The sequence below is a fragment of the Taudactylus pleione genome, unplaced genomic scaffold, assembly GCF_031769625.1.
Source record: "Taudactylus pleione unplaced genomic scaffold, aTauple2 ptg000205l, whole genome shotgun sequence".
Classification (NCBI taxonomy): domain Eukaryota; kingdom Metazoa; phylum Chordata; class Amphibia; order Anura; family Myobatrachidae; genus Taudactylus; species Taudactylus pleione.
This window is the reverse complement of record NW_028284607.1, coordinates 3,711,374-3,735,093: the sequence shown is the minus strand read 5'-3', so window position 1 is coordinate 3,735,093 and position 23,720 is coordinate 3,711,374. Positions and strand designations below refer to the sequence as shown.

At 45.3% G+C, this 23,720-nt stretch overlaps 1 protein-coding gene across 5 annotated transcripts in view; it reads right to left on the bottom strand.

Annotated features, from left to right (window-relative positions):
• SLC2A11 (solute carrier family 2 member 11) overlaps positions 1-23,720 on the bottom strand; it is a 135,188-nt gene that overhangs the window by 49,019 nt on the left and 62,449 nt on the right. For 4 of the 5 annotated variants that reach the window (XM_088477842.1, XM_088477844.1, XM_088477845.1 and 1 more), the window contains exon 2: positions 21,115-21,173. The gene's annotated coding sequence lies outside the window, so the exon portion shown is untranslated. Of the gene's footprint in view, positions 1-9,091; positions 9,123-21,114; positions 21,174-23,720 lie in introns of those variants that run through there. The other variant, XM_088477843.1, reaches the window with a different exon arrangement.

Genomic DNA, 23,720 nt, shown 5'->3' with positions numbered 1-23,720 from the left:
TACATGTCCACACTATACTGGTAAATAGGATTCCTTAATATAAGCTATATTTGGATCATCAATAATATTGTGCAGTTTTAGGACTAGAGTAAGTAACTTGTCTGCACTATATTTGGGCAGCACTCATCATGCACGCATGTGGAGATAATAGCGTAGCATAATCACATTGCTTTTAAACAGCAATTTTCAGGATAACACTTTGGCCCTGATTCAGACCCACTCGCGAGCGGCTGTCCGCTCGCAAGTGGGTCGATGTTCTGCACTGAGCATGCGCCCGACGGAGGGAGCTCCGTCGTGCGCATGCGCCAGACGCGACGAGCGAAGGAAAGTCCTTCGCTCGTTGTGTCTGATCAAAGGGGGCGTGCTGTCGATGTTGATTGACAGCACGCCCCCTTTGGTGGGCGTGCCTCCCTGACGGGGGCGTTCCCACGGGAACGCCTCCCGTCAGAAGCCGGCCCACTGACATCACTAGTGATGTCAGTGGGAGTGATTTTGGCTCTGATAGAGCCAAAATCACTCCAGCGCTTGCGGTTGAAAACCTCAACCGCAGGCTCCGTCTCGCAGTTTCGATGGTCGCGATGGTCACGACCATCGCGGCCATCAAACTGCACGCTCGTATAGGCTGTGGGTAGTGACCCACAGCTATACGAGCGTCCAGGAGGATGCTCCATTTTTATGGAGGGCGGCCCTCATTCAGAGCGTGCGCTCTGCTCAGAGCGTATGGCTCTGAATGAGGGCCTTTGTCTGATTTTACTCATATTCATATGTGATTATAATATATTTGTGCATTTTTTATATATACACTACTTGAGATACCTGGCATTGCCCGGGTTGTAGACTGGACCCTGAAGTACACCTGCAGCCGTTATTTGTTTACTTTGTCCTCACCTATAACCCCATTCCATTGATCCTGAAAAGGACCCCACTGTTTGCTAACATGAATGCAAACAGTGCCACAAAGGGTTGCATCTGCTATGGTGTCCAAGCTGCCTCTATGGCCCGCAGCTCCCCCTGCACCCAGTCATGCACACAAGGTGGGCCGGTCCAGTCAGGGCCGTCGAGGGGGGCTCGAGAGGCAGCGGTGTTGATTTGGTGCCAGCCCAGGCAGACACGGAAAGACATCATCACCGGCCGTGAGGCAATCAGAGCTCGCGGACCGCCAGTCAATCAGCATTGCCGGCTCCTGCTTGGCTGCTGGTCTGCAAACTCTGAATGGCTCGTGACAAGAGCCAAATTCAAATTGCACCGTCGCTGTCTGTCCATGTCTGCTGCCGTCTGCCGGTGCTCCAGCTGTAAAAAGGCTGATGGCAAGAGGCTGCTGGAGGGAGACGGGGAGGTGAATTGCTGGGGGGGGCATAATGTGTAAGGGGCATTACTGTGTGGCATAGCAAATAAAGTGACCATATATATTAGTCAGCTCTCAGACTGTGAGGTTAAATGGATACTTTTGTAGCTTTCGCAGATTTTTGGCAGACTGACAATTTTCACTTGAACCAGCCCCAGATCCTGTGTAATTTAAGTGTCCCTATTTTTAAGGATTGTGTGACAGTGTGTGGCCCTGACGAAGTTCAAACCTAGACAAAAACCTAATCCTGGTCAAACTACACCACCCTGCCAAGTTTGGAGGAGCTAGATCCAAAACTCTGGCCGTGCATAAAGGACAAACAGACAGACAGACATGCTTTCTCGCTTATTATACATATTTTGTATTTTGTGTTTATATTGTTACTCATTAAATGTTTGATATTTTAATTGATTATACATGTCTTGACTAACCCTTTCTGCTATGCCAACACTACATGTATATTAAAAAATATTTGCTATGTTTGATATATTTAAAGAAGCCACCTGAGGAAGAGGAGAGAGCAAATTATCTGTCACAAGCTGCCACATGGCCAATGCTGTGCGAGCCGTATGCTGGTCCAGCGTTCGTTGAGACTCCGCCTACCTCCTGTCTGTCATTCTGGGGCTGGTCCGGATTGGCTTCAGAATCCATATCCTGCTGCTGTCAGCACTGCTCCGATGCCGGTGATAGAGTTACTCGTAAAGGCAAACCAGCCCTCAAGGTTGCTTCATCAGCCCAAAGACTGCATCCCACCATTGGTCCTCAGGCCACAACTAGTCAAGGCATACCAGCCCTCAAGGCTGCATTCACAGTCCACAGGCTGCATCTCACCTTTGGCCCTCAGGCCACAACTAGTCAAGGCATAACAGTCCCCAAGGCTGCTTCCAAAGCCCTAAGGCAGCATCACACCCTCAGCCCTCTGGCCATGACTAGTCAATGCTAATCAGCCATCAAGGCTGTCACAAGACTTTATATCACCTGACTAACCCTCCATTCTTAACATTATCCTAATATCCCAGTCTCACCGAAAAAGCTCTGTTCCCACCGTCCTTTCTTCACAGCAGGGATGTTCATTGATGGGTGCAAACCATCAATGGCTCCCCCGCACTATCAATGGTTTAATGCCATCAATGTTAATCACCAATGACACCATCAATGGTTAATCCACTGATGGCCAAGCTAAAAGCCAACCAAGTGGAAAAAAGGTAAGGGTTGTGTGTGTATCTTCCCTAATGTCTGCTGTACTGCATTGTGATTGTATTGTGTAGTGGTAGATGCTTAGTTGTAGCATAGGGGGTCTAGGTAGCCCAGGTAGGGTAGTGCATCACACCTAGTCCAGGGGTGGGACATGCAGCATAGAGATTGGTTTGTATCTGTGACATAAGACTAGAGCGGGTTGTACACTACGCCAGGTGGAGTGGAGTTACTGAGCAGAACCTGTATGAGGGCAGTTGTGTTTTGCCCATAGAGATGTGACATCATTAGATGACCCTGCAACTTTAGAAGACCTTAGCTGGCTCTTGGTAAGTATTATCATTCCCGTAGTGATTGCCTATTTAAACCTGAAAAGTGTCTGATGGGCATGGGCACTAGAGACAGACATCTGATGACAGAGGCACTTGTGCTGGGGTGGACAGTCCACCCAACCCAGTAACAAGGTCTCATGGTTGTTAGATTTCAACTGTTCTGTTTAGAAAATGGTGTCAAGTATTAACACAGTTTCTCCATTTCTTACCCTCTCCCTCCACTCGAATATTTGGCATAATCAATAGTATCTGGACATCGGCAGGACTGAAGAACCAGGACATCAGATAAAATGGACTCCACCAACACGAATGCCCATATTACGCCACACCCCAGGGACATCTGCCATGGATATTGGCACCATCAGTCCCTTGACTCGATACTAATGACATGATAATGGCCAAAGTACTCAAGGTCCTTTGGAAAGATATACCATTAACCAAGTGGCAGGACCGAGTCCGCAATACTGTTCGCTACCACGCATACTAGCAAGAGAACTTTGCACTGACATATCTTAGGAGTCAGTGTGACAGAACATACTGTTTGGATCCGAGCTAGGAAAAATATCTTTGAGAGGTGTCCTCTCCCTTCCAAAATATAACTATAGTCGCAAGGGGTGCAATTTGACTCTGAGGAAAAGGTTTTCTGCATGGAGATAAGACATCCTGATAATTGCAAACGCAATGCAGGAGCTTATGGTCAAACTATGGCAAAGACATACTGCCCTGTCTGGGTGTGTGAGTTTAGAGGATGAAGTACATAACCAGACACTACAGCAGATGATGTTGAAGGAAATCAGCACAGATCTGTTGCTGACTTATGATGAAAATTATAGAGTCACTTACATCCTAGCACAAGAGTGGGCCAGGACATCAACGAAGCACTGCAGGGTAGAGCCAAACCCTCTAGAGAACTCCAGAGATGAAACACAAAATGGCATCTACCTGGAAACAGTAGAACAGGGAAAGGATTTGCAAGCAAAGTGCGGAAGGGATCCGTTGCTTCAGGTGCGACACTATGGGAAACTTTGCAAATTCCAGGAGGCAGTGCCACTGGAACAGTTAAAGTAGACTCCATTGTGGTCACAAGACAAACCACTGGGAAGGAGCAGAATGAGGTGGCATGCATAATTAACTCGACTAAGTTGAATGGGTCTCCTAATCAACAACACCAGCCCATCGGGATTTAGCCGATCCAACCACTGAAGATATTGGAGGTTTTAGTGTGCCAGGAAGTCTTCATACATCTGAAAGTATGCACCCAGTGGAAACTGGAATAGGTGGAAGCTATGTTAAAGCCATGGCTCCTATAGAGAACTGTGTATTACTCGTAGTTTGCACCCTAGCAATCGTCCATGATGGAATAGTACTGTCAGGATCTACGGTTAAGAAGATCTTAGTGTTTGCAGCTCCTGCCTAAGGCACTGCATTAATTATTGCCTGTCTGTGTGCAATTCATTCCATCCAGGCGGCTACACCTGCATCTCGTCCACACGTGCTGCTTGTACCAACTGGGCAGCACGGAGTGCTTCCTACCCCAGAAGCATCTGTCACCATCCGGTGGCTTGTATCAACACAGCGGCACCAGTCGCAGTTTAGCGTTCCAGGTGCACAACTTAGCACACCTTCACCAGTGTCATCCCGACGGCACTGGTAGCAACTCTGGATTCCAGGTGCTCTATTAAGCACACCGTCGCCAGTGTCATCCTGGCGGCACTTCTAGCAGCCCCACGTTCTTGTTGCATACCTCACCTGAGTCTCATCAGCCCAAAGGCTGCAATGGTCCTGGGGCCCCAGGTCTCTATCAACCCTCAAGGCTGCTCCAACAGCCCAAAGGCTGCTTCACGTCGCCAGTCCCTTGGCCACGACTATAAAGGCCACAACCAGCCCTCAAGGCTGCTCCAACAGCCCAAAGGCTGCTTCACATCACCGGTCCCTTGGCCATGACTATAAAGGCCACAACCAGCCCTCAAGGCTGCTCCAACAGCCCAAAGGCTGCTTCACATCACCAGTCCCTTGGCCACGACTATAAAGGCAACAACCGGCCCTCAAGGCTGCTCCCACAGCCTGCATCACACCTCTTGCCCTTGGCACAACTAGTCAAAACAAACCAGCCCCAAGGCAGCATCAACAGCCCAACGGCTGCAACCAAATCTTTAACCCTTGGCCACAACTATACCGTCGATTCCCACCAGGAATCATAACAAGTACCAATGCAGCTATGGTGCTAGCTGTGACAATTCAGGCACAGTTTGCCCGAATTGTCCAACTGGAGACTGGCACATCATGTGGCTACAGATGGCCCTAAATATCTATGGACCCTGGCTGTTCAGGTAGGGGTACATGGGCAGTTTTTCCAACACCAGGTTGGAAAAACTGCCCATGTGTCAGGTGACCGCCATGGCTATCTGCTCTATCTTGGTTAGGAAGACTATCCTGGAGTGGGTGCAAGAACATGAGAAGGATCCCAGCAGCAAGTCAATCTGCCAGTAGAAATTAGAGGGACATTGGCCTTCCATCAGAAAACAAAGTCAGCTTACTCAAACAGACAAAAGGCTCTTGTAAATTTCTAATAGGATTGAAGTGTGAGAAGGAGAGTCATATCCACAGGCCTATCTGGGAAGTGAATGTCACACTGTATGGCAAGATGTGGTTATTGAGGATTAGCCAGTGAGCAGCCCATGGGTGCCCACACTTAGGGTGTAGAACTGGGTGCAACCAAAACAGACCATTGGCTTCAGAGTCCTGGACTGCAAAAGTAGTCAAACAATCATGCGGACAATGCCAACACTGTGGCATTGTGAAACCCCTGGAACAACGGTGTCAGTGCAGAACACTGTCTGAAAGTCTGTCATCACTAGAGCACCAGTATTTTCTGATGATTGTGGACCATTTTACCAAATTCACACTGGTTGTGCCCACGTATGAATAGACTACAAGCTCTGTTGCCAGAGCCATCACAGAAATTTATCAGGTGGTAGAAATTGACATCATAGAGGAGGCAATGGAATTTTGATGGATTCAGCCCTCCTCCATGGAGTGAAGCACAGTTGCATCCATCAATGCAGAAACAGAGGTCACCCCTGTCCCCATTGATGCAGACAATGGTTCCCCCAGTGTGACGTGTGGGTGGTACACTACACTGGGTGGAACAGAGTTAGGAGTGAGAGTAGCTGTGTTTTGCCCATATAGGTGTCCCATCATGAGATAAGCCTGCAATCTAAAAGACCTTCCATAACTATTGAGTATTATGGTTGCCTTAGTGATTCCCAGTTTAGCCTGGAAAAGTATCAGTCTAATGGGCATGGGCACTAGAGACAGACAACACACCTAGACAAAAGAAGGTTGTCTGAGGCACTTATGCTGGGGATAACATTACACCTAATCTGGAAGCGAGGAACCACAATTGTTAGGATCCTACCATTCTGATTAGGGAAAGGTGTCAGGTATTAACCTGGTTTTTCCCTGTAGGAATGTAACGGATCTGGTTCCAGGACTGGCCAAATGGTACAGCTTCTTGAACATTAAGAGAGGGCGGAAATGGTAATTTACTAGGTTTCCTTCCTATATCCTCCCTTACAGACCTCCATTAAATTTAGCAAATGTGGTTTCTGCTAGGGACTTTTCTCCCTGCTCACAATGCCAATATAGATTCTTCAGCTGTAGGTGGGAGACCAGGGACTCACGTTGCGGCTGTTGGTCATTGAGCTGGAGACTGTTCACTGGACTATAAAAACCTCATACACCAGGTCTGCACGACCACTGTGGTCATATTGACTGTCACTTAAGCAGGCCAATAGTTTCAGCAGAGTTAAGCACAACTCCAGCTGATATGTCACACACTCAGGAGGGTGATCTTATCTCCATTCCTCACCTGCAGCTCAGCAAAGGGGCGAGATCAGGTAGTAGTTGAGACAGTTTTCATAACTTCACTCCCAGTGTCGTCTTCATTTTCTGAGTGTTTCAAGCTGCCTGACTACTTTCGATTGTTTTTTATTTTGACAGCCTTGGATAGTGAAAGTGGCGGACATCAGGTACCGTATTTTTCATCCCCTTAGAGAAATATTTAATATTATAATATACAGTATACTTTATACTTCACTTTCACCTTTTTTCCATTTTTCGTGTGATGCCCTGGGGATGGTCCTTGGCTGGATTCTTTTGGGGTTCCCTGCGTCTCGGACATGAACCCCATAATGTTAGGGACGCTGGGATAGAGGAGAATTGACGTTGGCCCAGCACTTATTCATATATTTGCAAATGTATGTAAACCAATACCTCTGAATTTCTATTATCATGTAGGATTCAAGTATTTTTGTTGATTCGCATGCTGGAGGGAAACTCCCTTTTTTCTGTAGCTCAGTGTAAACCCCACCCTTTACAAGCACCTGTGCAATGTCATTAAGTTGATGTGAGCGACCACCTTACTTTTTGTTTAAATGCAAAATATAAGTACTAATTATATTTGCATCTATAATTGTATTTTACATGGTAAATGTGACTTTAGTATTTATTAGTAACACTGGGCCTGATTCAGAAGTGGACGAGTAGCAAATTCACGCTAAAGCTGCAGCCGATGGGCTGTCTACCGAGGCTGCGGCTGTAATCCACTGCTGTGCGCAAATAGTCTCACCATCAATGCACATCACCCACACCATCGGACATTAAAACAACCCTACGGTACATGGTCAACCAGTGCCAGTGGAACTGCGTCTTCCGCATGTGCACCAGTTTTACATCACAAGAAAACAGAAGCGTATACACCAGGTTTAGGCCATTAAACAGTCAGCGTTAGTAGTCAATGCTAAAATGACAATATCTAATTTGTACATGATATAGTACTTAATAAAGTATCATATACATAAGACAGTGGGCCTGATTCAGACCCGCTCGCAAGCGCCGTAGTGAGTGAGAAATTCACTCGCTCCGGGGCTCGCTACAAACGGGGTGGCTGTCGATGTTGATCGACAGCTCGCCCCGTTTTGTAGGTGGGGGGGTGGGCGGGGTGGCTGGACAAACGGAGGCGGGGGGGTGGCTGGACAAACGCCTGCCGTTTGTGGGCGGCCCTACTGACATCACTCGTGATGTCAGTAGTGAGCTTCCTGCTCTATTAGAGCAGGAAGCTCACAGGGGCTTGCTGGTACGAGACCCTACCGCAAGGGTCTCATCGCGACCATCACCTGGCCGCTCGCAAAAGCTGTGGGTGGTCACCCGCAGCCTAGCGAGCGGCCAGGAGGCCGGGTAAAAGAAAAAACAGCGGCTGCCCTGATTTAGAGCGAGCGCTCGTTTTTTGCGAGCGCCTCTGAATCAGGCCCTGTCTACAGTGTTTCTAGTACTAATACTAAAGTTGCATTTACCATGAGTCTGGACAGTGAGCCCGAGGTAGAAGCAAGCTCCTTATGTTTTAATTCTGTGCATGTGTCCCGATGATTACCATCATTGGACACAGATTGGAATTGCTTGGAGATCCAATATATTCCGCTAGGCGTTCCTGGGTGGTGACTTTTGTCGGCAGAATGCCGGTGTCAGGGTCCGCTGGCCGGTGACAGGGACCGGCAGCCATGTACCGCCACACATTCTGCACAACCACAGGGTTGCTTGAATGTCCGATGATGCGGCCGATGTCAGCTTGATGGTACCACTATTTGCGCACAATGGCAGATTAGAGCCGCGGCCATTGGGCATCTCAGTAGACAGCCCACATGCTGTGACATTACCATCATTTTGCAGTGTGATTAGGTCCATAGACACTACAGTTAAAACTGAAATAATTTTAAGACAAAACCAACCATGCTATCTCACAAGACCTATGACTGTGGCGTTGAAATGCAATTACTTAGTCTGTTCTGCTTTTATAGTTGGTCAGTTCTATCTAATTTCATCCATGAGTTGAGAGCTGATGTGTTACAATGCGTCGGACATGGCACACACTTACAGAGTCCAGCGGCGTTGGTCTGCAGTGGAGCAGCGGGCGAGGAGTCCCCGGTGCCTGCTGCTGGACGTTGCTCCTTCCCTCTGGCAGCATGGTGCGGGCAGCCGCGGCCCCCTACGGGCATGCGCGCCAGCCTGTATGTAATTTAAAGGGCCAAAACACTTCTTCAGTGATGTCACAGGAGGCACCTCATTCAAGCCCTGCCTATAAAAGGAAGTCCCTGGGAGCACTCCTGTGCCAGAGTATAGGCTCCATTATCTTACTCTAGCGTTACTGTGTTTACTTAGTTACCCATTCCTGATCTTGGCTTTGTTCATGACTCCGATTTCGTCTAATCCTTGGTACTGCATTTGATATCTGGTTCGGACCTTGGCCATCCTCCATGACCTCCATACGTCTGCTCCCTGGTACCGTCTTATCCTTTTGTTTCTGACCCGGCCTGTCGACTACGCTGAAGTTTTCTCAGCTTTATCCAGAGTTCACCAGCACCTGTATAGGGGAACCTATTCTGTGGGCCGCGACCTGTGTGTCGGACGCAGCCAAGTCCATATCCTGCGAGGGTCCCTGGTGAACACAGCTGGTACAATAGGTCACACCAATCCCCAAATACGGGTTGCTCCATTATCTATCCGAGAGTTGTGACAGAATACTCTGGCCAAATAAAACATGGATGCGGCTGGTAATCTTTCATCACAAGACTTGCTTGAGAACCTCCTCACCAGAATCGAAAAACAAGAACAAGACCAGGCACAGATTATGCAGTGTTTGCAAATGCTGATCCAATGAGTGTTACTCAGATCCTGCCGGTACAACCAGCTCCACCTCCCATGGTGACTGTTCAGACTGCAGGTGCTTTGGCGTCATTATGGATTCCGGATCCCTCAAAATATGATGGGGATCCTAAAGGCTGTCGAGGATTCCTGAACCAGTGCTCAATTCAGTTTGAGGTCCAGGCGGCAAGTTTTCCTTTCCGAATGGACAAACATGGCCTATGTGATCTATTGCTTCTCAGTTTTCCATTGACGTAATTCTAGTTATGGGAAATTCCTCCAAAGTCGTCACGGCCTTTTTAGATTCGGGTGCCAATGTCAACTTCATTTTTGCATTAGGAATTTCGAGTGTGTCGCTACAAACACCTCTTTGTGTCAATGGTGTGGATGGGAGTAAACTTCCCACAACTACCATCTACTCTCAGACAACAGAGATTACCATGCAAGTCGGCGCTCTCCATCGGGAATTGATAGCGTTCTATATACTCCCGTCAGCTGTCTGGCAATCCTGGGTTTTCCTTGGCTGCGCAAGTATGATCCCATTTTAGACTGGAAAGGACCTCAAATCCTGTCATGGGGTTCTCAATGCCATGGGTCATGTTTGTCAGCCGTCAAAACCTCCACATCGTGTCATCTTGAGTGGTCATTTATCAAGAAGATCCTCTTCCAGCTGCATACAGGTCTTTCAGGGATGTATTCAGTAAAAAGTCTGCTGAAACGCTTCCCACTCACAGGTAGTGGGACTGCGCTATGGACTTGTTACCTGGCAAAATGCCTCCTCCTGGAAGAGTCTTCCATCTTTCGCTTCCTGAGTCCCAAGTAGTGTCAGAATACATTAAAGAGAATCTGGAACATGGGTTCATCAGGGAGTCCAAATCATCCGCTGGAGCTGGTCTATTTTTCGGGGGTTTGAGACCATGCATTGATTACCAGGGCCTGAATGCCATTACCATCAAGGACCGGTTTCCTCTACCCTTGATCTCTAAGCTCTTCGACCGGATAAAAGTGGCGAGGATTTTTTCTATACTAGATCTTCGTGGTACCTATATCATTTATTTGTTGGAGTGTTCGTGTCGACTGTATTATGTAGGCCGTACCACCAGATCCCTTAAGATCAGATTCTGTGAACACAGGAGGAACATCATTAACGGCTTTGAGAAACATAGTGTGTCTAGACACTTCAGTACAGTTCATGCCAAAGATCCAGGATCACTCACGATTGTGGGTATTGAACACATAGCACCCACATCAAGAGGGGGGACTGGTTCCACAGACTATGTATGCGAGAGTCCTTTTGGATCCTCACATTACGGACCATGAGCCCAGATGGTCTTAATGAAACAATAGACATGGATTTCGATTAACAGTGGTGTTTATTTGGGTTTATATTATGTTTTATTATTATTGATATTGTTTGTCTGTAGCTAGTACTCCTGGTTAGGGAGGGATACATCATATGCCTTTTCCCTACCTTTTCTACACTTTTTGTATAGAATAGTTGTTATATTTATATACGTGTACACTTGCAGTCATGTATTTAGTCTGGTATATATATATAGGTCTTCAGGTGACATTTATTAATGAATTCTGTTTTTGTTAATTTATAGCCAATTGATGGCTTAAGTGAGGGACCCTGAGAGAGAGATATTTTATGCACATTCTCTTTATCTAGGATGCCTCTACTTTTTTATTTATACCAATATTTGTAGATTTGTTAGTATTTTGTTATACATTTATTTATATATTATATTATCTACTGGTTACCATTTATATTGTCTCCTTTTTATTGTCTCTTTTATTGTCTCCTTTTGTGTCTATACAACAAATAATTGTGTCTATGTTATAAAATGATATATACCGTTTTGTGGGGAGTGGAATGTGTCTATCAGCAGTAGAGGGCTGTATTAAGTCAGCCACATAGATGGATACAATGATCACTAATTGCATAATTAGATTGAGTTTAAAAGGCCCTCCTTACAGAAAACCCCTGAGAAAACCCCTGTATAGGGGAGAAACGCGTCAAGGAACCAGTGAACTGCCGACCATATCATACACTCCTGCTATACACTTTGCTCAAGTGTTTGCTATTTGGGCTCCCCGTGCAAGCTATCTGGATCCCCGTGTGCACAGCTCCCGGCAGCCGCCAATACAGCACCCAGCGCTATTTGACGCTATCTCATTCAGCCGCCGGGCTCCTGCGCTTGTCAGGACGGACACGTGCCTACTTATTGCTGCTGATCTCCGTCTCCTCTTGGAGCTCCTGTGCTGCGGTGTCCTCTCTGTGCGGGCTGATGCCCATCCGCCTACGGTGTGTACAGGAGCCGCTCCATTAGCACCATCCAGCTTCACACCAACACCCTTTGTGCACCACGTTGCACCTCTCACTAACGGATCTCCGCTATCCACCCTAAGTGCGGACAGGAGTCGCCTGAACGGCGCGACTCAGCTGAACATCACTGCTGCTACATTTTTCTCCTGTGAGCCTCTGTGGGGTAAGGAGTTGTAGTCCACGGACTTTACATATTGGGATGTGAGAGTGATCTGTAACACTGATCAGCTATAGATCCATATACCTAATATTGGGCAGCCCTTTTTGCACAAACAATATTGTCAATTGCCTATTTTGCTTCACTGGATATTAAATAGCCATTGGGAACAATTGGATACAATTTTTCTGAATTAACCACCCCAATTATCTGGTTGTTTATATCATTCATGGCAACAATTTTTAACAATTACTTGTTACATGTGTGTATGTTTTATTGAACTGCAGTTCACAATTGAATAAATTTTATATACATTTGTTCTAGTATAAAGTTGTTATATGTATATATAATTACCAGTGCAGATACCTCTCTTTTCTCTTAGATCTTCGTGGTGCCTATAATCTCATCAGAATCCAATCTGGGGACGAGTGGAAGATGGCCTTTAACACTCGTGATGGCCGCTATGAATACTTAGTCATGCCTTTTGGATTAAGCAACGCCCCAGCTGTTTTCCAAAAATAAATGAATCATATCTTCTGTCCCGTTGTATTCCTGGATGACATCCTAATATTCTCTGAAGATGTAACGGGTCATCACCAACACGTATGTGAAGTACTGTCATGACTCTGGGCCAACCAGCTTTTTTGCAAGCTTGAGAAATGCTCCTTTGAGCTAGAGGAAGTACATAATTTCGGGTTCTTGCCTTCGGATGGACCCAGAAAAGCTTACTGCAATTGTCAACTGGCCTCTTCCAGTTGGGTTGAAAGCAATACAACGCTTCCTGGGTTTTTGCAACTTTTACCGCCAGTTCTTCAGGAACTACTCGTTCATTGCAGCTCCCATTACTGCTCTTACCAGAAAGGGTCAAGACAGTGTGTGGCCTCCTGAGGCAGAAGAAGCTTTCTTTCTTTTAAAGCAGTGTTTCCTTTCAGCACCCTATCTGAGGCAACCAAATTGTGACCAACCTTTTTCCAAGGAGGTGAATGCCTCCACGGTTGGTGTTGGGGCTGTGCTGTCACAGAAGGATGAAGAAGGCGTGGTATTCCTGTGGGTTGTTCTCCCAAAAGTTCTCTGCGCCAAAGAAGAATTATGCTGTCGGGGATAAAGAACTTCTAGCCATCAAGTTGGCTCTTCAGGAATGGCGTTAATTGTTAGAGGGAGCTAAATTTACGGTGACAGTCTATATCGATCATAAGAATCTGACGTATCTTAAAACGGCTCACTGCTTAAATTACCGGCAATCGAGGTGGTCATTATTTTTTGATCAGTTCAATGTGGTGATTACCTACTATCTGGGTAATAAGAACATCACGGCCGATGCTCTCTCCCGAGCATTCAGTTCCGCTGAAGTAGAAGTAAGGGAAGACAAGCCGATTCTGAACACTGCTTGCTTTGTGGCTGTTACCAACAGGGTCAAGATTCCGCCAGGGAAGACATTCATAGCACCTGAGTTCCGGTAAAAGTTACTTCAGTGGGCTCATTCATCACGCTTCACTGGTCATGCAGGCATAAGGAAGACTTTGGAGCTAATCTTGAGGAATTATTGGTGGCTGACAGCTCGTCAGAATGTTAAGGACTTTGTGGCAGCTTGCCACACTTGTGCTCAACATAAGGTCCCGCTGCACTCTCCATCAAGGCCCCTGCTTCCACTTCCAGTGCCTGAGTGTCCTTGGACCCACATTTCTATGGACTTTGTGACAGATCTTCCTCCTTGTCAAGGGTTTAATACCATCTGGGTAGTAGTGGACAGGCTTTCCAAAGCTGCGCGCTTTGTTTCATTATAAGGGCTACCTTCAGCTCCAAAGATAGCAGAGGCTTTAATAAGGGAGATTTTCTGGTGCATGGGTCAGATTGTGGGGTGCAATTTACCTCCAAATTTTAGAGGGCACTATGTAAATGATTTGGAGTTAAACTAAGTTTTTCATTGGCTTATCATCCTCAGAGTAATGGTCAGACAGAGTGGGTGAATCAAAAATTAATTTGAATGTATGTGTCGGCCAATCAGGATGATTGGGTGTCCTTACTTCCTTGGGCTGAATTTGCTCAAAACAATTTGTTTCATTAGACAGCGGGCCATTCGCCATTTTTTATACAGTATGGGTTACACCCTGTACTACTGGCATTGCCAGTCCTTGGGTCATTATAATTTCCAGTCGTATGTGATACAGTTAAGTGGTTCATCAATATCTGGATGGTTGCGAACAGAAAAAGGAGTACGTTTCCTTTACTTTGTGCTGGTGACAGAGTTTGGTTGTCAACCAAAAATCTACGTTTGAGGGTGCCTACAATGAAGTTTGCCCCTAGATTCACTGGGCCATTCCAGATTAAAATCCGGTGGCATATCGTCTAAAGCTTCCTGACACGCTTAAGGTTCCAAATGTCTTTCACATCTCCCTATTGAAACCACTGGTTCTGAATAGGTTTTCGAAGCCCTGTGATCCTCCTTCAGCTATTCCAGTAGATCATCAGGAGAAGTGCGAGGTAAAGCAAAATCTAGAGTATCTCAAGGCAGAGTCCGATTCCTGGTGGACTTGAAATATATGGTCCAGAAGAACGCTATTGGGACAATGCCGCAGATATTCATGTACCCCAACTTCTTTGGAAATTCCATCAGAAGTTTCCTGGCAAGCCATTTGTGGGGTTTTCGGTGCCCAAGCCTAGTAGTGGGGGGTAATGTCACAATGCGACCAACACCGACACACAGTTACTGGGTCCGGTGGCATTGGTCTGCAGTGGGACAGCGGGCAGTGAGTCCCCTATGGGCTAGCGCGATGACCTGTAACTAAATTAAAGGGCCAGTACACTTCTTCAGTGATGTCACAGGAGGCACTTCATTCAAGCCCTGCCTATAAAAGGAAGTCAATGGGAGCACTCCTGTGCCAGAGTATAAGCTCCATTACCTTACTCCAGTGTTCCTGTGTATACTTAGTTACTCGTTCCTGACCTTGGCTCTGTGTGTGACTCCCTGGTACCATCTTGTCCTTTTGATTCTGACCTGGCCTGTCGACTACGCTGAAGTCTTCTCCGCTCTATCCAGAGTTCACCAGCACCAGCATAGGGGGACCTATTCTGAGGGCCCCGACATGTGTGTCGGATACATCCAAGTCCATACCTTCTTGCGAGGGTCCCTGGTGAACACAGCCGGCACATTAGACTCCGCGCCTCAGAAATAGGTCACGCCAATCCCCAAATATGGGTTGCATCCATTTTCTACCCGAGAGTTGTGACATGATGGTTTTAAGTACCTCCACCTAAACTTCTCGGACTGGTAACCGCATCTACTTAATTTCAATAGGTTGTTGTTATTTAGTTAAGAGTTTACTTTCAACTGTAGCCATTCTGAAGTTATTTCATAATTCAAAGTCACTGTTTCTCCTTGGCAGAAACATGCTTATTCCTGTAAAAGTACCTGTAAGTACATATGATTTTTTTTTTATGACTCCAGACAAAAGATTAGATCAACTATAATTAACAACACATAATTAAGGGCTTGGAACAAAAAAGAAACTATACTACAGCTTCAGGATTCATTTACACATATACAGTATGAAATGGTGTAAAACTTAAAAACTAATGTGCGCTTTACACACACGCATCTCTTACACCCACTTATTCCCTTTCCAAACATCTACACTTTGTTTATGGAAAAAAGGTAATTATACTAAACCAACTGACTGTGGTAGGTAAATGGAGGGCAATCAACTGGAAATATCATTGATTTTAATGGTGTGAGGCTGACATTTGTGGAAATGGCGGCTGCGGATCACTAAAGCAAGTCCTTCACTGCTACAACTTTAACTATAGGGCTATTGACTTCCGTCAGTACACAGGTTGTATGGGTAATGGTGCGTACACACGGGACGATCTGTTCAGCAAACAATATCACTGAACGATTTCCCTTGAATTTCCTGGTGTGCTGGATGAACGATATCGTTCATCCACACATAAAAGATATCATCAACGATGAATGACCAACGAACGCAAACTCCTATGGAAAATGAACAATATCGTCCAGGTTGACCTGCATGCATGGCCGACCAACGATACAGTTATCGTCCATGTGGGAATGCGAATCGTTGGTCATTCATTGGTCGTTGGCTGCATAAAAATTAATGACATGAACGATTTAACGATGAACGATATCATTCATTGACATCTTAAAGTGTGTACGCAGCTTGAGAGTGCTGTCTCTTTGACTTATTGGAAACCCCTCCACCTCAGACCAAAGCACTCGGCCAATAATGGAGAACTACGTACTGTGTTTTTTTTGGGATCTGATGATGTGGTGGGATGGAGGACCTACGGTGTTTCTTTGTTTGATCATGTAGTAGGAGTTATTTTGTGGTTTGATCAATTGGCATATGTAATCATGTTTATATTTATATTGTTTGCTCTTTAAAATAAACTCCAATCCCCATCTTTTGTGAAGAGTAGAAGTCCTGCAAAAAAAAAAAGTGTAGAAATCATACAGAAACAAAATAATAGCCAACTCTCTGATCATCGATTTCAAAGGTGCTGGAAGCAGCATTTGATAAATTCCCCATAATAAAAAGTCACAAAGCTATAAATCATCTTTAGGCAGAGGAAACAGATAAGGTTGCCTGCCATTCCATTCACTATGCACACCTGACCCTCTTTTAAGATATCTTGATAAACTGCTAGGAAAGGCATACTCATATATATCATTCTTCTCTGCATTCATACTCCAAACAGAGCCATCTCAATTATTTTGAACAAACTGTATAAATACAAGTATATTTCTTGCTTTACAATGAACTCTAGAAAAACAGAAGCATTGACACTTAAGTGAAAAACACGGGGCCTGATTCAGCACTTTACGCTACTGCACTGCTGAACGCAGATTCCTGATGTTTGGGAATCTACACAGGCCCCATTCTGGGAGTGTGCACAATGGGTCCTGCTAACTCGCTCGCAGATTGTCAGTGATTGACAGTCTGCTGCCGTTTGTGGGTGGGGAGGGGCAGCGATGCCCTCCGTTTCCCGAAACGGTGACGTGTCATCGCCATTGCGGGGGAGGGAAGAAGCCATGATCTCCGTCGGCTGACGGAGATTTCCTGGTCTCTTCCGCTAAACTGCGGCGGCTGGCTGTGTGACCCCATGGGTCACCGCAGCTGGCCAATGGTGCGCAGATTATCCGATACTGTGTTGGACAACGCAGCTCAAATGAGTAATGCATAGGAGGCGTGATGCCTTCTGCTGTATTACCATATCTGCAAGGGTCGCAATTGCAAAGCTGCCTGTGTGCATACATCATATATCTATAGCCTGCGTGCAGCTTTGCAATTACGATCATAACAGAATCAGACCCAAAGTCTGTAAAGGTACATTCCATTTTAATGGGCCACTAAAATATTTTAAACTCTTAGGGGTAAATTTACTAAGATTCGAGTTTGGACGAGAATTCAATCTCAGGTGAGTTTATGCATTTTTTTCCACTCTCAAATTTACTAAAGGCAAACTAGGTGAGATTTCTCTTGTCACTGAAAAACTTGGGTGAGATTGGACCTCGAATAAACTCACCATCGGCCAAACTCAGAAGTACTTTTCATGAAAAATATACAAATCGGGAAGATTCGAGATTACAATCACGGGTGTAATTGTAGCAAACTCACAGCGAAACTGATGTTTCAAATAGACCACCTCCTGAGCTGCGAGTTTGGCTGAAACATACACAGATCAGTGTGATTTGTGTATGTTTCTGCATGTAAACCTTATCTAAAGGGTTAATATAAAAAAAAATGATGTAGGGTCCCCCCCAAAAAGCATAACCAGCCCTGGTTCCTAAAAATAAGGGAAGAAACGAGTAGGGTTCCCCATATTTTTAAAACCAGCACCGGACTCAAATCCGGCCAGGGTGTAATGCCACAGTCAGGGGGACCCTTTCACCGGGTTTCCCAAGCCAAAGAATTATCACCCCAAGCCGGGGATCTCAGGGGAGGTGAGGACCCCCCCAATAAAGGGGGCTGAAGCACGGGGCTCTACCTCACACCCCTGGGCTGTGGGTACAGGGGAAATAGTAGTGAAAAGAAATAGAAACTATTGTTATTTACCGTGGAACTACAGGTGCTAGCAGGCGGCCGGCACCCGTACCCCCGCTGTAAAATAAATAAAGAAAAATACACAAAACACTCACACACCGTAGTAAGTACAATTTTATTACATACACCTACCTACCACACTCACACATACTTACCTGCTGCCAGATTTTCTGTCCACTTCGCCAAGTAGTAATCCAATGGGTGTATCTGTAAAAAAATTCCTATACTCACCTCCGCCCTTGCGCTGGTCTCCATAGCATCCACAGGTCTTGGCAAAATAACAAACCGACACCCGTTCCACCTCGGACATGTATAGGTGTATGTGTTATCACATACACCTATACTACGCCGAATGCCAGAAGACTCAACTCTTCTGGAATTAACATGCCCAGCCAGCCAATCAGAGGCCATTCTACATGTACCAGCCGCTGATTGTGCGGGATCCACGTGCTGTAGAGTGACAGACACGTGGGTCCCAGCCAATCAGCAGCCGCTACATGTAGAATGGCCTCTGACTGGCTGGCGGGCTGTGTGAATTTCAGAAGAGTCTCGTCTTCTGAAATTGTGCGTAGTATAGGTGTATGTGATAACATATATACCTATATTTGTATTGAATGCTACATAGAGAAGAGGACCGACCTGTGCCAGGACTTAGGTTAGTATTGTTTTGTTTTTCTTTACAGGTAAGCCATTGGAATTATACTTGGACAAGGGGACAGAACAGCTGGCTGTAGGTAAGTATGTGTGAGTGTGGTAGGTAGGTGTATGTAACAAAATTGCACTTACTACGGTGTGTGTGTTTTGTGGTTTTTTTCACTTTTTTTTTTTACAGTGGGGTATGGGTGCCAGCCGCCTGCTGGCATTTGTAGTTCCACAAGTGCCAAAGGGAAGGCACGCTGGCACCTGTAGTTCCACTGTAAAAAAACAATAGTTTCTATCTATTTTCTCTACTATTACCCCTGTACCCACAGCCCAGGGGTGCGGGGAAGAGCCCTGGCTTCAGCCTAAGCCTGGTGTGCTCGGGAGAGGGGGGATCACTGGCTTGGAGTGATGAGGTTTTGGCCGGGGAGACCCGGTGAAAAGGTCCCCTGGCTGTGGCATTACACCCCGGACAGATTTGAGTCCTGTGCTGGTTTTAAAAATAGAAAGACCCCTACACAATTTTTCAGCCTTATTTTTAAAACCAGGACAGGCTCAACAGCCCAGTGCTGGTTCCTAAAATACGGGGTAACCCTACTAGTTTTTCCTCGTATTTTTAGGAACTAGGACTAGCTGAGCAGCCCGGGGCTGGTTATGCTTTTTTGGGGGGACCCTACATAATTTTTTTTTTTTTACATTTAACCTTTTTTTGACAGATATAGCACACAAGCAGACTTCTCATATCTCACTGATATGTGCAGGCTGCTTGTTCAGGAGAATTTGGCTGAGAGAAGACACTGCAATCTCGGGTGAGAAATCTCATTCTAAACTTGCAACTCGGGTGATAAATCTCAATCTGCTTCAGCATCGGCCGACTCGATCTCAGCTAAATACACTTCTTAGTAAATCTGAGTTTTCAGAAGCCTCAAATCATCCGAGTTTCGTCGAGTTTAAAGAAAAAACAAACTCGATCAAACTCGAATCTTAGTAAATGTATCCCTTAGCCTTAATATTTCCACCTATCACATACAATGATAATATAAGAATCCCACAAACAGTGTAGGAAGGAAACGCTAACATTGTGGATCTTTACCAAGCAGAAAATAGCCACTGACTGACCTTATTCTCACTCCAGAGGTTTCATTTCTTAGTCATATGGCAACAAACAGTAATTTCTCTACTTGTGAGATGTTGGATGCAGAAGGTTTCCATTGATTGTTGCATTGCACCAAGATCCAGGAATTGCAGACTATTATACAGCTCCACTCACTATTTCAAAAGCGGAGTAAACTGACTGAAGATAAAATACTTTTCTATGCATGGTGGCAATTCCCCTTTATACACCCTTATTAGGAAATTAACAAGTTATCATACACGTGCCAAAACTAAATCAGCACATTTTTCAAATCTTTACCTTTGGACAGAAAAAAAAAAGTGTAAAAGAGCTGTCACCTTACTTCCTGGTATACAAATACTAACTGCTTTCCCTTCCTTGTTCAATTCAGTGACACACAGCAATGCATTAAATGGTATCATACCTCTCTGGAGAACGTTCAATGGAGTTTGTATGTTCTCCCCATTTTTTTTAATTGCATGAATTCTCCAGCAACACCCCCCCCCATTTTTTGTTATAATACTGCACAAAATTATGCAGTGTTACATCGTAGTAGACATCGTAACCAAAGTACATGGTGACCAGCATATCAGGGCCGGCTCCAGTGGTCAGAGCACCCTGTGCCTGCCCCCTCAAATGCACCCTATCTTCGCTGGGCGGGGCCTGATTAAAATAGGCCACGCCTCCTGTGTGACGTTATTAGGAGGCGTGCCCGCCTCCAAATAACGTCAGGCTGAGGGGAACATCACTAGCTGGGCTTCCCCAGCCCTCTCCCGTCACTGAATGGATGCCGCGCGCATGCGCACAGCATCCATTCAGAGTCTCCGGGGTCCGGCACTGCCGCACAGCTGCGGTAGTGGGGGGTCCCCAACCTCCCGATTTAACTACCCGCGGGCCACATCGGCACATGGGTGGAACAGCGGGACAGTAATGTCCCGCTGAAATCGGGATGTTGGGGAGGGGTGCGCCCTCTATGGGTGGCGCCCCTGTGTGACTGCTCAGGTCGAACACCCCTAGAGCTGGCCCTGCACCATACCTATACATAATTAAATATTCATATTCATATTCATATATGTGATGTAATAGATAAGCAACCGATAGGGGAAAGGATGAGACAGGACTCCAGGTAGGTTCATGTAAGTGTATAGATGTAAAATTTAGAATACAAGCTCCACTGGTGTTGGGGGACTGATATAAATGATTAAACATAAGGAAAAAGGTTATGTAATATATTGGCAGCACATACCGTTGCAAAAGTGTTCAAATCCTTGACTGATTCTCTCATTTTATTTCCATAAGATGCTTCTGTAACACAAAACAAGGTGAAATTAAAAAAAAAAAAAAAAGAAAAGAATTTTGAGTTTCAGTGCTTGGAAACAAAGGGCCTGATTCAGACCCAGACGCTAAGCTGCGCTCTCTCACAGCAGTCAGGGGCCGGGTATGCAAATTCCGCGATCGCACTGTCTGGCTTAAGGACGCCCTCTATGTCTTAGGGAGAAACGGCAGAGTGAGCACACGCCATTGTAAAGACGCCCACTTTTCATTCTTAACACACGTCATCTCCATGAAGTGTATGATTAATCGTTAACATCGAGAGCCATCGGAGCTGCACGCAGCGCCTGTGGTAGAACCTACCCCACCGCAAACACTGCAATCACAGCATGCTGAAATACAACCAAGTGACGTGTACGATGACGCTTCCGTGCTAATTATGCACACCCCTAACGGGACTGTCATTCAAAGTAGCGTCCTGTCTGTGTACTATGAGCGCACGATTTCCGGATGCAGTGACTGGTTCGCGCATGCGTATTTTGCCGCATACGCATGCGCAGACGGGCGACAATCGCCCGTAGCATGCGTCCGCGGCTTAGCGAGTGGGCCTGAATCGGGCCCAAAGATCTCACAGCAAACAGGAATTCAGTGTAGGATTTGTTATTCAATGGAATGACAAAATAGAAATACTTTTGCAAGACTCTGGATATAACAGACAATAGTAAGTAATAAAAATAATGCAGACAGTCAACTATGAACTGACTGGCATAGTCATAAAGTCAGCTAAACTTCTCTGAAGTATGGAATGCCCCAATAGCAGTCATGTTATTCACAAAAATACACACTAGGTGGCAGTAAAAACTCACAATGATAGCTCTACCATATGTCACACAGAGAAGTCCTCATTTTGAGTTGTCATTGTCAACTCATCATTCTTCAAAGTGTAAATAAAGTGGCGCTGCTCTACTCCCTACACTGCATGATTTGTTAGTCCTGTTAATATTTGAGATCAAGAGAACCACTGTTTTGTAAAACCCATTTTTTTTTCAAGTGTGATAATAAACTAGATTCAATAAAGATGTTCAAAAGAATGACTTGATGCTATGTTTAACCAGGAAAAAAAGTGAATACCCATGTACAAAAGTTATTAGCGTCCATCTGAACTGTAGAATGAGGACACATACAGTCTGCAGCTGATGTAAATGTGTTCTCTACATTTAATGGGATACAGACTCGACCCTGTTTCTGTTTTGTTGTAAACCCCAGAACCATGACGCATATCTGCCTTGTGACATAAGAAAAACAAATTTTCTAAATTAAGTACAAAAAAAAGAGCTAGAAACAAGACTCTCTCCCACTTGTCATCAGACCCTCAGCTTCTAATTCTTGTGGTTGATGACTGATAAGAGAGGTAAAACTAGGTCACAGTGCGGGGTATGGAAATTTTAGGAAATAAATGTCCTCTAGTAGGGGTATAATCCAGCTGCTGGCTCTGTACTTTTTTGTTACACTTCACAATTTATTGCAGTCTAAAGCTAAACATAAACTGACTCAGACACTGACCCAAAAGGTCACTCATTCAATTACAAACTATTCCTTGTGCTTTCTTCCTGTATAAGCATGGAATAATGTGGCTACATGTCATCCACAGTTCAGTGTCCCCAATACCACTTTCTGCTGCGAGAACAATCCTGACCCCTCATCAGTGTTGGTACAAGTGCTTTGGCACTAATGGCAAAGTGGGCAAAATGTATCTCACCACCCCATGAGCCAGAGAAAACGAAAAGTTTTAATAAAGGGGAAATGAAAGAAACAAAAAGCAGAAAAGAAAAAAAAAGGATGGAAGAAAAGAGACAAAAAAAATACAGAGGAAAGGAGAAATAGTGAGAGAAATATATAGATAAGAGCTAGAAAAATATATCAGACAGACGGAAAGCAAGTGAAAGAACAATAGAATAACAATGAAAAAAGATAATGAAAATAGAATTTGAAGAGACAGAAGTAACAGAAAATAAAGGAACTTGCCACTAGCTGTTTGCACTCCCAGGGAGATGCAGTTACAAATGCACTCAGGTCATGATTGCTGGCTTTGTCACTATTACTAGTGACTGTAACTCCAGCACAGGGGCAGATTTAGACTTTTCTTTTAGTGGGGGTTATGTAATAATTAATCAGACTTCTCACTTTTCTTCCATCCTTTCAAATCACATTTGAGGAGGTCCATGAAAAACACAGAAACATAACAGATCTATCATAACAGGTCTGCTTTAAATGCCAGTGAGACTTCATGTGAAATGTGTAGCAAGGGGTAACAAGCATTTACACTTGGGGTTGGGGGCTCATGGGGGAGGATACTTCATTGACCACAATATATTCGGGGAATGAGAGCAAATGGAGCAGACAGCATCAGAAAAAAACATTATCGTAAATGCTTTTGATGGCAAGTGATAGTAGGTATGGGGAACCTGGAACCAATACAGTAGCTTCCATTCCCATACCTCCTCACATACTTTTACTAGCATAAACAATGATGGTAACGGCATACATTTTGACAGTGGTAGATACAGGGGCGCCGAGAGG